Source organism: Bufo gargarizans, chromosome 11 (genome assembly GCF_014858855.1).
Source record: "Bufo gargarizans isolate SCDJY-AF-19 chromosome 11, ASM1485885v1, whole genome shotgun sequence".
Lineage (NCBI taxonomy): Eukaryota > Metazoa > Chordata > Amphibia > Anura > Bufonidae > Bufo > Bufo gargarizans.
The window spans coordinates 77,194,137-77,210,107 of NC_058090.1; positions in this window are offsets into that span (position 1 = coordinate 77,194,137).

Below are 15,971 nucleotides of genomic sequence, written 5' to 3' on the forward strand. Positions count from 1 at the left end.
ACCATTGGGATTATCGCATAGGCTGAGCAGTAAGGGAGAGAGCCAGGTCTGATGCAGGGGTCTCCCTTTTTGTTCCTTAGTTTTGGATCCAGTGAGTCATATATTCATTTTGCATGGTCTTGTTTCCTGTACACCTTCCGTGACATCATCGCAAAAAACTCCTCCTACGGGAGGCGTTCTGGATTTTCAGACTCAATACCAGAATTCCAACTGGTTTGAATCTGAAAAAAGAACTGATGTATATCTATCAGTAATAAAAATAAATATCAAAATAAACATAACCACTGTTATTCCTTGGCTGCAGTATGATCCTGAAATCTATAAGCATGGAATATTTCCAATTCTGCAATCAATCGGAGGACTTTGGGATACATCGGTTCTTATCCATGTTTTCACCGGCTGTATTAAGTGTATTGTTCACACTGTGCGGTTTTCTTTTCTTTCCTTTCCCTGTATCCGCCTTGGAGCATGGTAACACGATTGCTGGGGATTGAATTAGAGCTCCTGCGCGGTGTGAAATATACCATATTTGTAACTTACTGATGTTCAGTTAACAGCAATGTAAATTGTTACAAAAATAACAACTGCGGTTGCTTTTGCTCTAGTATCGATCTGTAATTAAAGTATATATGCTTTTTCTCTAATCTGTAATCCACTGGGAGGTATTAGGCCATGTTTGGTTTTGAAATGTATGTTTTTATCTGTTGTATGGATTATGTTGTTCACACTGTGCGGTTTCTCTCCTTTCCCTGTACCTCTTTTGCAAGAAGGGATCATAGCACCCCAAGGGTTAAATGTGATTGAGAGCTCCAGCACAGTGTGCAACCAATATAACATGTGATTAGTGTGTGAAAAGAAGGGTGTGATGCACAACGTGTTAACCAATGGTGTTAGTGGCTCCCCCCCTAGAATTTTGGAGGGAGGGGCACCGAACTCCTTTAAATTAGTGGGGTTACACTGTGCAACTCTGTTACCAATAAGGGTCCTAAACCCGAAACGCGTCAACGTCTGTATTCCGTGTACCAAGTTGCTGCGTCCGCTATTTATTCATGACCAATAAAGATGAAGTTTTAGAGGATCTCCATTGCATCCGAGACCTTTACCTGCAGCATACAATTAATCTCACTGTAAATAACTATGAAAAGAAATAATGCATATACAATAATGATACTAAAAAATACCAGACACAACAAACCTTTTGCTTCTTCTAGAGGTCAAGAAAGGCAAGTGAAATGGTAGTACTGTTGGAGTTTCTCATTAAGTTTGAGAGTTGGTAATTAATTTCCTTACACCTGAATCGGGTTCTGTTATCAACTTGTTTAGCCTGGTGTTTGTTGAGAGGGGCATTTGATTGTAATGCCTTTAATAAGCTTTAGTTTTTGTGCCGTGCTTCCTCTGGGGGCCTGAAGCGCGGCGAAAGGTACGTTGGGGTTTCTCCACTCCCCTCAGCTCTTGGTCTGTATGTTTTATTAATTATAGCGTCTTCTCACGTCATACCTCTGCATATTGTTTGTATATATTCTCTGATTAACAATATGGAGATCACTTGATCTCCTTATATAGTCACAACCAGTGATGGTTGGTTCATCATTTTATAACGATATATATGATGCTTGGATGACATTTTGGGGAATATATTTAAAAACTATTTGGTCTGATTGACAAGTGATGGCTAGGGTCATACTTATCCGTACCAGTGATTCTATATATTTTTATTGAACAAATGACATACTTGGAGACCTATAGACTGGGGGAAGGGTGTGTGTGGGGGGTTCTTTTACATATATTTAGTTATTTATGTATGTTTGTCATATGTGACATAATAAAAGGCTTTTGTACTATATGTGTGGAATTTGTGATTTGGTTTTGCTTATATATACAGTACAGACCAAAAGTTTGGACACACCTTCTCATTCGAAGAGTTTTCTTTATTTTCATGACTATGATTTTAGATTCACACTGAAGGCATCAAAACTATGAATTAACACATGTGGAATTATATACATAACAAAAAAGTGTGAAACAACTGAAAATATGTCATATTCTAGGTTCTTCAAAGTAGCCACCTTTTGCTTTGATTACTGCTTTGCACACTCTTGGCATTCTCTTGATGAGCTTCAAAAGGTAGTCACCTGAAATGGTCTTCCAACAGTCTTGAAGGAGTTCCCAGAGATGCTTAGCACTTGTTGGCCCTTTTGCCTTCACTCTGCGGTGCAGCTCACCCCAAACCATCTCGACAGTCCGGTGACTGTGGAGGCCAGGTCATCTGGCGCAGCACCCCATCACCCTCTTTCATGGTCAAATAGCCCTTACACAGCCTAGAGGTGTGTTTAGGGTCAGTGTCCTGTTGAAAAATAAATGATAATCCAACTAAACGCAAACCGGATGGAATAGCATGCCGCTGCAAGATGCTGTGGTAGTCATGCTGGTTCAGTATGCCTTCAATTTTGAATAAATCCCCAACAGTGTCACCAGCAAAGCACCCCACACATCACACCTCCTCCTCCATGCTTCACGGTGGGAACCAGGCATGTAGAATCCATTCGTTCACCTTTTCTGCGTCGCACAAAGACACGGTGGTTGGAACCAAAGGTCTCAAATTTGGACTCATCAGACCAAAGCACAGATTTCCACTGGTCTAATGTCTATTCCTTGCGTTCTTTAACCCAAACAAGTCTCTTCTGCTTGTTGCCTGTCCTTAGCAGTGGTTTCCTAGCAGATATTCTACCATGAAGGCCTGATTCACACAGTCTCCTCTTAACAGTTGTTCTAGAGATGTGTCTGCTGCTAGAACTCTGTGTGGCATTGACCTGGTCTCTAATCTGAGCTGCTGTTAACCTGCGATTTCTGAGGCTGGTGACTCGGATGAACTTATCCTCCGCAGCAGAGGTGACTCTTGGTCTTCCTTTCCTGGGGCGGTCCGCATGTGAGCCAGTTTCTTTGTAGCGCTTGATGGTTTTTGTGACTGCACTTGGGGACACTTTCAAAGTTTTCCCAATTTTTCGGACTGACTGACCTTCATTTCTTAAAGTCATGATGGCCACTAGTTTTTCTTTACTTAGCTGCTTTTTTCTTGCCATAATACAAATTCTAACAGTCTATTCAGTAGGACTATCAGCTGTGTATCCACCTGACTTCTCCACAATGCAACTGATGGTCCCAACCCCATTTATAAGGCAAGAAATCCCACTTATTAAACCTGACAGGGCACACCTGTGAAGTGAAAACCATTTCAGGTGACTACCTCTTGAAGCTCATCAAGAGAATGCCAAGAGTGTGCAAAGCAGTAATCAAAGCAAAAGGTGGCTACTTTGAAGAACCTAGAATATGACATATTTTCAGTTGTTTCACACTTTTTTGTTATGTATATAATTCCACATGTGTTAATTCATAGTTTTGATGCCTTCAGTGTGAATCTACAATTTTCATAGTCATGAAAATAAAGAAAACTCTTTGAATGAGAAGGTGTGTCCAAACGTTTGGTCTGTACTGTATATAGTAGGGAAAATAAGTATTTAATACACTGGCGATTTTGCATGTTTTTCGCCACCTAAAAAGAATGTGAGAGGTCTGTAATTTTTATCATAGGTTCAATTCAACTGTGAGAGACAGAATCAAAATAATCCAGAAAATCACATTGTATGATTTTAAATAATGAATTAGCATTTTATAGAAATAAACATTTGAAACAATAGAAAAACAGAACTAAATACTTGGTACAAAAACCTTTATTTGCAATTACAGAGGTCAGATATTTCCTGTAGTTCTTGACCAAGTTTGCACACACTGCAGCAGGGATTTTGGCCCACTCCTCATACAGATCTTCTCCAGATCTTTTAATTTCGGGGCTGTTGCTGGTCTACATTGAGTTTCAGCTCACCCCAAAGATTTTCGATTGGGCTCAGGTTTTAGACTGGCTAGGCCACTCCAGGACCTTGAAATGCTTGTAATGGAGCCACTCCTTAGTTGCCCTAGCTGTGTGTTTTGGGTCATTGTCATGCTGGAAGAACCACCACAACCTATCTTCAATGCTCTTACTGAGGGAAGAAGGTTGTTGGCCAAAATCTCGTGAGACATGGCCCCATCCATCCTCCCTATAATAAGATGCAGTCTTTCTGTCCCCTTTGCAGAAAAGCCTTCCCAAAGTATGATGTTTCCACCCCCATGCTTCATGGTTGCGACGGTGTTCTTGGGGTTGTACTCATCCTTCTTCTTCCTCCAAACACAGCAAGTGACAGTTGATACCAAAAAGTTATATTTTGGTCTCATCTGACCATATGATCTTCTCCCATGCCTCCTCTGGATCATCCATATGGTCACTGGTGAACTTCAAACAGGCCTGGACATGTGCTGGCATGAGAAGGGGGACCTTGCGTGCTCTGCAGGATCTGCAGGATTTTAATCCATGTTGGCGTAGTGTGTTACTGAGACTGTGGTCCCAGCTCTCTTCAGGTCATTGGCCAGGTCCTCCCGTGTAGTTCTGGGGTGATTCCTGATACCCCACGAGGTGAGATCTTGCATGGAGCTCCAAACCTAGAAAGATTGATAGTCATCTTGTGTTTCTTCCATTTTCTAATAATTGCACCAACAGTTGTTGCCCTCTCACCAAGCTGCTTGCCAATTCTCATGTAGCCCATACCAGCCTTGTGCAGGTCTGCCATTTTAGACAGCTCTTTGGTCTTGGCCATGGTGGAGAAGTTGGAGTGTGATTGATTCAGTGTGTGGACAGGTGTCTTTTATACTAGTAACAAGTTCAAACAGGTCCAGTTAATACAGGTAATGAGTGCAGAGTAGGAGGGCTTCTTAAAGAAAAACTAACAGGTCTGTGAGAGCCAGAATTCTTGCTATTTTGTAGATGATTAAATACTTATTTCATGCAATAAAATGCAAATTAATTATTTAAAAATTATACTTTTTTAGATTCTGTCTCTCACAGTTGAAGTGTACCTACGCTAAAAATTACAGACCTCTCCATTCTTTGTAGGTAGGAAAACTTGCAAAATCGCCAGTGTATGAAATACTTATTTTTCCCACTGTGTATTATCTGCATGAGTCATTCCTTTCTTCTCATATTATTATGGCTTTTCTCTTGCAGGTCAGATGACATGACCACTATCTAATTTCATGCAAATGTTATTTGCATTTAGCTCCACACACAATGAAAAGATTGACACTGAGTTTGTGATTTTGTCTTCTAATAGACCAGAAGGAAAATGTTGGCACTGGATATATTTTTCATAATTACAGACTGTTTCAATTTATTTTTCTTATTTTCAAGCTCCACCTTCATTTTTATCGTTTGTATTGTGGACTTTAAGAAGAACCAAGCTCTTCATGAAAGTGAGATAATTATAGCTGGCATGAGTCTGTGCATTCTCCTGAAAGGGATGATTAAAACTGCATCGCAGGTGATGAACATAACTGATCATTTTGAATCGGGTATAACCTATGACTCATTTAATCTTATGATAACCTTTTGTAGTCTTTGGCTCTCCACCTGGCTCTCTGTTCATTTTTGCCTGAAGATTGTCAAGGTCAACCAAGGATTTTTTATCCATCTTCAGAATTTTTTTCCTAAGAATATAATATGGATTCTAATATTATCTGCTGTTGGATCTGTGATCGTGAGTCTTCCAGTTGCATTTAACACATCTGAGGAACTATTGTTAACTACTCAACCCAACATTTCTATTGTTTCACAGAACATGTTCTTCAAGACTGATATTAGCCAAGTTATATATTTCATACTGACCTTCCTTCCAGTGGTCTTATCCTTCAGCTCATGTTTCACTATTGTTTATACCCTTTGTAGACACATCAAAACCACACAAACCAATTCTGAGAGTTTTAGAAGTTCCAGCACAGAAGCTCACATCCGTGCAGCCAAAATCGTAACCTATCTTTTCTTTATTAGCCTTATGTTTTTTGTTATTCGTACAATTGAAAATTATAAAACAAGCAATGCAATATTATTGCAATGTTTATTTGCTCTCAATAATCATTGCGGTGTTCTTGGCTGTTGGTGGATGATAAAAGGAAACCGAAGATTTGACAAAGCACTAAAAGATATAATGAACTATTTCCAAAACAGATGGACATCTATTAGATCGGTAACATCTAGGGATGCTATGGTTTGTTGATAGAATTTGCTATGACGTACTGCTAGTTGAGGATCCAATATATTTCACACTAAATAACAAGTTAAATCTTCATGTAGATACCTAATAATTGTAATTTTTAGGTGTAATATTTCTTATACTGAATTTCCTTTTTTGGTGTGGATGGGTGTGTAGGGGGGTTGGTTAATGTTTTATTGTTCTTTTTTTTTATGTCACTGTGGTATCAGTTATTACTGTGAAGATATCTTGTTGCATCCTTGTTTAATGGTACCTTTTTATGTTAATTGGAGTCTACTATCAGAAATTAACCTATTGATTAAAACAAGTGTTTTGTTTGATTTAATTTGTAAAAGTTCTTGATTTATGTTTTCTCATTTTAACGTCATTATCTTTATCAGTTTTACAATGAAAGGTAAAGCCTTTACTATAAAAATTGAGAATACTAACAAATCATGCACCATTTACAGTAGGTGACAGGTCAAAGAGCAAAGAATTTGATAAGTCATCTCCAGACTACTGTTCCTATGGTCCATGTGGCTATGGTAAATCATGTCCCTGAACTACTGTCAAAAATAGAATAAAGAAATCCACAATTTGAAAATAAAAACAATAGTTTACTTCTACAAATAACCCAGAAATATTTCAATTTCAATTGAAATGCTAAATTGTTTTACAATAGTTTAGCTTAAATTTCTACATTTTTTTCTGCATGAGTCTTTTCTTCACTCTTATATTATGGTGGCTTTTCTCTTTCAGGTCAGATGATATGACCGCTATCTAATTTCAGGCAAATGTTATTTGCATTTGGCTCCTTATGAAATGAAATGATTGACATTTATGCCTCATTCACACAGCTCGGTCAGTGATTTCCATCAGTAATTTTAACTCCAAACCAGGTGCAGCTCTAAACACAGAACAGGTGCAGATCTTTCCCTTATACCGTATTTCTGTGAAGGCTCCAATCACTGACCTAAACACTGACGTGTGAATGAGGCTTTAGTTTGTGAATTTGCTGATTTATCACAAGGAAGATGTTGCTCTTGAATATATTTTTAATATTTATAATCACTATAAAGGTATTTTTCTTATTTCCAAGCTCCACCTTTGTCCTTATTGTTTGTATTCTGGACTTGAAGAAGAACCGATCTCTTCATGAAAGTGAGATGATTATAGCCGTCATCAGTGTGTGGAACCTCATTAAAACAATGTTTAAACTGGTATTGTGTGTGAAAAAAATAACTGTTACATCGAGTCCGATATAATCTATTGCACAGTTAAAGGGGTTCTCCGGGAATTAAGAAAAAAGCAAAAACAAACAGAAGTATTACTTTATTTGTAAATATATTCCAAAATAGCATTCATTAGTTATAATGGCTCATTTTGTCTGGGGAGCAATCATCCGGGCAAATAAAATGGCCACCGTCCTATTAGTACACATGGTAGTACGGGCCTTAAAAATTAGGCATTCACCTGACATAAAAGAAATTCTGATTATGTGGCTCAAGGTACATTATGCGGTCAATGGATAAACATTTTACAGTAGGCCACTGGACTTCAGGCCCCAAACATTAGGCATTCACCGGACAGAAAAGATCAAGTGATTATGTGGCTGGAGGTATATTACACAGTCAATGGATATCAATTTTACTGCAGGCCAGTACAAATACAGGTCAAATACATATGTTTAAAAGAGCTAAAAATATTAAATTGGATTAAAAACATGGCTAACGAAAACCCCCTCTTGAAAAAATGCATAATGATAATAGTTGAAATTCGATAACACGTGGTCGTCACTGGTGTGGAATTCCTCCAAGCCTGCAACAATTATTCATTCAGCGTACATAAAAAAACACGTAAGTAAGTGGCTGAAGGTAGATTACACGGTCATTGGATATCAATTTTCCAGCAGGCTAGTGTACTACAGGTCCCAAAAATTATGCATTCAGCGTACATAAAAGAACAAGTAAGTATGTGGCTGGAGGTAGATTACACGGTCATTGGATATCAATTTTCCAGTAGGCCAGTGTACTACAGGCCCCAAAAATTATGCATTCAGCGTACATAATAGAACAAGTCCCCCCTCTTGATAAAACACCTAATGATAATAATAATGATAATTGAAATTTGATAACACGTGGTCGTCACCGGTGTTGAATTCCTAAGAGCCTGCAACAATCATTCATTCAGCGTACATAAAAAAACAAGTATGTGGCTGGAGGTAGATTACACGGTCATTGGATATCAATTTTCCAACAGGCCAGTGTACTACAGGCCCCAAAAGTTATGCATTCAATGTACATAATAGAACAAGTAAGTATGTGGCTGAAGGTCTATTAGATGATCAATGCAAGGCCAGTACAAATACAGGTCATATTTTTAAAAGAACTAAAAAAATAAATTGGATTAAAAAAATGGCTAACGAAATCCCCCCTCTTGACAAAAAAACCCTAATGATAATAGTTTAAACACTAGGCCAACTAGGCATTCAACAGACAGAAATGGCTTTTTATGCCGCTGTAAGACAGGGACCAATATTTATTCTATGTGTTGGCGGATATTTGTGGGCTGGCATGAGGAAATTCAATTAAATGTGGTCGTCAAAGGTGTTGAATTACTCTGAGATCCATACCTCATTCATTTTTTGAAATGTGAGGTAGTCCACACTTTCGCACAGGAAATTGGACGAGGGGCAAGCCAACAATTAATTCCATGACAAATTGTGCCAGCTCTGGCCACAGGTCAAGCCTGCACACCATCCACTGGAGTCTTGATTCTCAGAGCGTCCACATCTGCCGTTAACCCGTTGTAGTCGGACACCTGTTGGTCTAGGCGTTCCGTGAGGCTGGATCTGGAGGGTGGCTGTCGATGGGTTGGCTGAAAGAATGATCTCATATTCGAAGTGACCAACACATCTTCAAACCGCCGTCTTTTTGCATGCGCTGTTGGATTGGTACTCGCAACTGTTTCTCTGTGAGTGAAAATTCCTCTGCCAGCGCCTGGAAAAGCAGAATGCAGCATTTCTCGAAGCAAGGCCTGGAAGTGCTGCATTCTGACAACCCTCTGTGATGCTGGTAACATGTCCGTCATTTTGTGTTTGTACCGGGGGTCTAAGTACGTTGCCATCCAGTAATGGTCCTTGGCCTTTATGCTTTTTATATGGGGATCCCTCTTCAAACACTGGAGCATTCGGGCCCCCATTTGCATAAAACTGGAAGCGGTAGAGTGGCCTGGCTCCTGCTCATCGTCCAAGATAATGTCATCCTTGGTCTCCTCCCCCCAGCCACGGACAACACCAGGTATCCCAGAAACATTTAAAGCATGCTCTTCTTGCTCCTCCTCTGCCTCTGCACCATTCTCCGCTGACTCCTCTTCAGACTCCTGTTGACTTGTCTCAGATGGAGTAGCCCCCCCCCAGGAGTTCATCCAGCATTGCGACTTCCTCATCTTCCTGCTCCTCGACGGCTTGATCAATGACACGACGCAATGCAAGCTCCAGAAAGAAGGCATAAGAATATGGCGCCTGCGGACATCGCCATATGTTCACCCATTCGGCGAACCGCGAACGAGCAAAGTTCGCCGTGAAACGACCGCCGGACGAACCGCAAGGTATCCAGGAGCATACCAAGGAGACTGTAGGTGAGAGGACACCTATCACGTAAAAGTCTCCTTGGCATGATGCCAGTTAACTTTTCTTGCATTTTCGCTCTGCAGATAAAAATACCAGAGCAGATGCTCTGTTTCATTCCTTCGACTCTGCTGATTGTATGGAGGTGTCCCAGCACATCATAGATTCAGCCTGTATCACCCCAGTTGCTGTGGGATGACAGCTGAATGACATCCTATCAGGCAAGACATTTTTTCTTTCTGCCAAGAGGAGACAAATTTGCGGGCCTTCCTGGTCTCTGTAAAATCTATGATTTCATAACCTGTTTTTATTTGTGGCCTTCAAGTACATTCTGGATTTTGTTTAAGCCTGTATGACTTGCGCCTAAAACAAAACCCTGAAGCAAAAACCTGTGAGATTTCTTATTCCATTGCCTGGGCTCGAAGCTTTGTGGCAGCATATTGCTATTGACTTTATCACTGATCTGCTGTCTTCCTCTGGCTGCATGGTCATATAAGTGGTAGTGGATAATTTTTTGAAAATGGCCCACTTTGTGCACCTGTAAGGTTTACCGTTGGCCAACCTCCTACCTAATTTAGTCCTAGAAAGTATCTTCTGTCTTCATGAATTCCCTTTGAATATTGTATCTGACCAGGGAGTTCAGTTTATGTCCAAGTTCTGGAGAGCTGTTTACAGACTTCTGGGTGTCAAATTGGACTTCGCATCTGTTTATCATCTGCTGACCAATGTACAAATAAAGTACATACATAAAACAGGTCTTGAACAACTATTTGCATAACTTCTCCAATGCACATCATGGTGATTTTGCTGAGTGAAGTAGCAGGTCTCTACCTCAATTCTCACCTGGGGACAAGGTGTGGCTATCTTCTAGGAACATCATACTAAATGTGCTTTGATACAAGATGACACTTAATTTCCTCAGCCGCTTCGAGGTGATAAAGCAATTGAACCTGGTCAGTTACAAATTGCATCTTCCTGCCTCTCAATGGAAACCTAATTCATTTCATGTCTCCCTACTCAAAACAATGATCTTCAAACGCTAATCCAGACGATCGATTCCGGCTGCCTCCTGGTCAATTCTGAAAATGTGAATAAGATGAGGGACATTTTGAGCATGAAGAGGATCAGATGCAAGACTTTTTCCTGGTGGAGTGGAAGAGGTCTGGTCCTTAGGAGAGATATTGGGAGCCTCTGAAGAACATTTGTGTCTTGTACTTCTGAAGAACTTCCAGAAAAAAGTCTAGTCCAAGGAGGATATAAGGGGGGTACTTTTACACAGACAACTGTGCCCACCACTGTCCTTTGAGTGGACATGGGCTCCAGGTTACTCTCTCAGCTTCTCTCTTTGCTGTCCGAATGGTCTGGACAGATTTGACATTTACTTGGAGACCTATACTGGGGGGGGGGGGGGGGGGGGGGTTCTTCACCTTCTCTGCAGTGATTTTACATATATTCAGTTATTTATGTATGTTTGTCATATGTGACATAATAAGAGGCTTTTGTACTATATGTGTGGAATTTGTGATTTGGTTTTGTTCATATATGTATAGAAAGGAAAATAAGTATTTAATATACTGGCGATTTTGCATGTTTTCCTTACCTAAAAAGAATGGAGAGGTCTGTAACTTTTATCATAGGTTCAATTCTACTGTGAGAGACAGAATCTAAAAAAAAATCCAGAAAATCACATTGTATGATTTTTAAATAATGAATTAACATTTTATAGAAATAAACATTTGATACAATAGAAAAACAGAACTAAATATTTGGTATAAAAACCTTTGTTTGCAATTACAGAGGTCAGACATTTCCTGTAGTTCTTGACCAAGTTTTCACCCACTGAAGCAGAGATTTTGGCCCACTCCTCATACAGATCTTCTCCAGATCTTTCAATTTCAGGGCTGTCGCTGGGCTACATTGAGTTTCAGCTCCCTCCAAAGATTTTCGATTGGGTTCAGGTCTGTAGACTGGCTAGGCCACTCCTGGACCTTGAAATGCTTCTTATGGAGCCACTCCTTAGTTGCCCTGGCTGAATGTTTTGGGTCATTGTCATGCTGGAAGAACCGCCACAACCTATCTTCAATGCTCTTACTGAGGGAAGAAGGTTGTTGGCCAAAATCTCGCGAAACATGGCCCCTTCCATCCTCCCTATAATAAGGTCCAGTCTTTCTGTCCCCTCTGCAGAAAAGCCTTCCCAAAGTATGATCTTTCCACCCCCCATGATTCATGGTTGGGACAGTGTTCTTGGGGTTGTACTCATCCTTCTTCTTCCTCCAAACACAGCAAGTGACAGTTGATACCAAAAAGTTATATTTTGGTCTCATCTGACCACATGACCTTCTCCTATGCCCCCTCTGGATCATTCATATGGTCACTGGTGAACTTCAAACAGGCCTGGACATGTGCTGGCATGAGAAGGGGGACCTTGCGTGCTCTGCAGGATCTGCAGGATTTTAATCCATGTTGGCGTAGTGTGTTACTGAGACTGTCGTCCCAGCTCTCTTCAGGTCATTGGCCAGATCCTCCTGTGTAGTTCTTTGCTGATTCCTGACCTTTCTCAGAATCATCCTTACCCAACGACGTGAGATCTTGCATGGAGCTCCAGACCTAGAAAGATTGACAGTCATCTTGTGTTTCTTTCATTTTCTAATAATTGCACCAACAGTTGTTGCCCTCTCACGAAGCTGCTTGCCTATTGTCCTGTAGCCCATACCAGCCTTGTGCAGGTCTACAATTTTCTCCCTGGGGTCCTTAGACAGCTCTTTGGTCTTGGCCATGGTGGAGAAGTTGGAACGTGATTGATTGAGTGTGTGGACAGGTGTCTATTATACAGGTAACAAGTTCAAACAGGTACAGTTAATACAGGTGATGAGTGATGAGTTAATACAGGTGATGAGTAGGAGGGCTTCTTAAAAACAAACTAACAGGTCTGTGAGAGCCAGAATTTTTGCTATTTTGTAGGTGATCAAATACTTATTTCATGCAATAAAATGCAAATTAATTATTTAAAAATTATACAATGTGATGTTTTTGATTATTATTTTTTTTTTAGATTCTGTCTCTCACAGTTGAAGCGTACCTACGATAAAAATTACAGACCTCTCCATTCTTTGTAGGTAGGAAAACTTGCAAAATCGCCAGTGTATGAAATACTTATTTTTCCCACTGTGTATTATCTGCATGAGTCATTCCTTTCTTCTCATATTATTATGGCTTTTCTCTTGCAGGTCAGATGACATGACCGCTATCTAATTTCATGCAAATGTTATTTGCATTTAACTCCACATAAAATGAAAAGATTGACACTGAGTTTGTCTTCTAATAGACCAGAAGGAAAATGTTGGCACTGGATATACTTTTCATAATTACAGACTCTTTCAATTTATTTTTCTTATTTTCAAGCTCCACCTTCATTTTTATCGTTTGTATTGTGGACTTTAAGAAGAACCAAGCTCTTCATGAAAGTGAGATAATTATAGCTGGCATGAGTCTGTGCATTCTCCTGAAAGGGATGATTAAAACTGCATCGCAGGTGATGAACATAACTGATCATTTTGAATCGGGTATAACCTATGACTCATTTAATCTTATGATAACCTTTTGTAGTCTTTGGTTCTCCACCTGGCTCTCTGTTCATTTTTGCCTGAAGATTGTCAAGGTCAACCAAGGATTTTATATCCATCTTCAGAATTTTTTTCCTAAGAATATAATATGGATTCTAATATTATCTGCTGTTGGATCTGTGATCGTGAGTCTTCCAGTTGCATTTAAAACATCTGAGGAACTATTGTTACCTTCTCGACCCAACATTTCTATTGTTTCACAGAACATGTTCTTCAAGACTGATATTAGCCAAGTTATATATTTCACACTGACCTTCCTTCCGGTGGTCTTATCCTTCAGCTCATGTTTCACCATTGTTTATACCCTTTGTAGACACATCAAAACCACACAAACCAATTCTGAGAGTTTTAGAAGTTCCAGCGCAGAAGCTCACATCCGTGCAGCCAAAATCGTAACCTCTCTTTTCTTTATTAGCCTTATGTTTTTTATTATTTGTACAATGGAAAATTCTAAAACAAGCAATGCAATATTATTGCAAAGTTTATTTGCTCTCAATAATCTTTGTGGTGTTCTTGGCTATTGGTGGATGATAAAAGGAAACCGAAGATTTGACAAAGCACTAAAAGATATAATGAACTATTTCCAAAACAGATGGACATCTATTAGATCGATAATAGTTTAAGGGGGCATTCCCATCTAGGGATGTTCTGGTTTGTGGTTTGTTGATAGTATTTGCCATGACGTACTGCTAGTTGAGGATCCAATATATTTTACACTAAATACCCAGTTAAATCTTCAGGTTATTAAAGTCATGTAGATACCTAATAATTGTAATTTTTAGGTTTAATATTTCTTATCCTGAATTGTCTTTTTTTGGTGTGAATGGGTGTGTAGGGGGATTTGTTAATGTTTTTATTCAATTTTTTTAATGTCACTGTGGCATCAGTTATTACTGTGAAGATATCTTGTTGCATCTTTGTTTAATGGTTCCTTTTTATGTTAATTGGAGTCTACTATCAGAAATTAACCTATTGATTAAAACAAGTGTTTTGTTTGATATTATTTGTAAAAGTTCTTGATTTATGTTTTCTCATTTTAACGTCATTATCTTTATTTAAAAAAATCCGGAAATCTTGCAGTTTTCATTTATACCACTAAGGGCTCATTCACACGGCCGTAGGTGGGCCGTTCCGTGCATTGGGGAGCTCAATTTGCGGTCCCCCAATGCACGGACGACCTCCGTACGGCCGCCGGGATGAATCCGGACCCATTTAATCTGAATGGGTCTGCATTCGTCCGTTCTGCAAAAAGATAGAGCAAGTTCTATCTTTTTGCGGAATGGAAGTACGGAACAGAACCCCATGGAAGCACTCCGTAGTTCTTCCGTAGTGTTCCGTTCCGTGATTCCGTTCTGCACCGTTCTGCATCTCCAGATTTGCGGACCCATTGAAGTGAACGGGTCCGCTCCGTGATGCGGAATGCACACGGAGCGGCGCCTTTGTATTGCGGATCTGCAAATGCAGTCCGCAATACGGCAACGGGCAGCACACGTTCATGTGCATGAGCCCTAAGTCTAATAATATACTGACAGTCTGACACCATCTGTCATGTAGAGATCACTTCTAAGTAGTCATCTCATCATCATAAAAGGCCAGTTTTGCAATGAAAGGTAATGCCTTTACTATAAAACTTGAGAATAAGAACATATCATCCACCATTTACAGTAGGTGACAGACACAGGTCAAACAAGTCAAAGAGCAAAGAATTTGATAAGTCATCTCCAGACTACTGGTCCTATGGTCCATGTGGCTTTGGTATATCAAGTCCCTGAACTACTGTCAAAAATAGAATAAAGAAATCTACAATTTGAAAATAAAAACAATAGTTTACTTCTACAAATAACCCAGAAATATTTCAATTTTAATTGAAATGCTAAATTGTTTTACAATAGTTTAGCGTCAATTTCTAAAACAAAATTCTGCATGAGTCTTTCCTTCACTCTTATATTATGGTGGCTTTTCTCTTTCAGGTCAGATGATATGACCGCTATCTAATTTCAGGCAAATGTTATTTGCATTTAGCTCCTTATGAAATGAAAAGATTGACATCTATGCCTCATTCACACAGCTCGGTCAGTGATTGACGTGTGAATGAGGCTTTAGTTTGTGATTTTGCTGATCTACCACAAGGAAGATGTTGCGCTTGAATATATTTTTCATAATTATAATCACTATGAAGGTATTTTTCTTATTTCCAAGCTACACTTTTGTCCATATTGTTTGTATTCTGGACTTCAAGAAGAACCGATCTCTTCATGAAAGTGAGATTATTATAGCCGTCATCAGTGCGTGGAACCTCATTAACCACCTCCGGACCGCCTAACGCAGATTCGCGTTCCGGAGGTGGCAGCTCTGCGCAGAGTCACGCATATATGCGTCATCTCGCGAGAGCCGTGATTTCCTGTGAACGCGCGCACACAGGCGCGCGCGCTCACAGGAACGGAAGGTAAGCGAGTGGATCTCCAGCCTGCCAGCGGCGATCGCTCGCTGGCAGGCTGGAGATGTGATTTTTTTAACTCCTAACAGGTATATTAGACGCTGTTTTGATAACAGCGTCTAATATACCTGCTACCTGGTCCTCTGGTGGTCCCTTTTGTTTGGATC